This window comes from Lottia gigantea (genome assembly GCF_000327385.1).
Source record: "Lottia gigantea unplaced genomic scaffold LOTGIsca_113, whole genome shotgun sequence".
NCBI classification, from domain to species: Eukaryota; Metazoa; Mollusca; class Gastropoda; family Lottiidae; genus Lottia; species Lottia gigantea.
The window spans coordinates 292,771-293,560 of record NW_008707077.1 but is presented as its reverse complement, the minus strand read 5'-3'; positions in this window follow the sequence as shown (position 1 = coordinate 293,560).

The window sequence follows — 790 nt, the reverse complement described above, 5'->3', positions numbered from 1 at the left end:
TCTGGATATACTGTAAATATAACATTTGATGTGGAGAAGAAACCTCCTTTTCCTTGTGACAGGTAAACCTTGTTATACATCACCTGTATTGCATGTTCATATTGAAATATAACTTTTCTTTAAATTTCACAAAAACTAGGTGCCAATTAATCTAAAGATCATAAAAATCTTAGAGTTGCAAATTTTTGTGAAAACCTCTTTATGATAAATTCACTCTTACAAGTGCTGGCAAGTGAGATTTTTTGTAAGACAGATCCCTAGCTTTATAATAGAGCCTAGCTTTATAATAGAGCCTAGCTTTATAATAGAGCCTAGCTTTATAATAGAGCCTAGCTTTATAATAGAGCCTAGCTTTATAATAGAGCCTAGCTTTATAATAGAGCCTAGCTTTATAATAGAGCCTAGCTTTATAATAGAGCCTAGCTTTATAATAGAGCCTAGCTTTATAATAGAGCCTAGCTTTATAATAGAGCCTAGCTTTATAATAGAGCCTAGCTTTATAATAGAGCCTAGCTTTATAATAGAGCCTAGCTTTATAATAGAGCCTAGCTTTATAATAGAGCCTAGCTTTATAATAGAGCCTAGCTTTATAATAGAGCCTAGCTTTATAATAGAGCCTAGCTTTATAATAGAGCCTAGCTTTATAATAGAGCCTAGCTTTATAATGACTATATTATTTAAAGATAAAATGTATATTTCAGCAATGGAACTCAAGCTAAAAGTGAAAAAACAGAAGAGAGTGGAACTAAAAATTTACGAGAAAGGAAACAAAATTTGGAAAAATGTAACC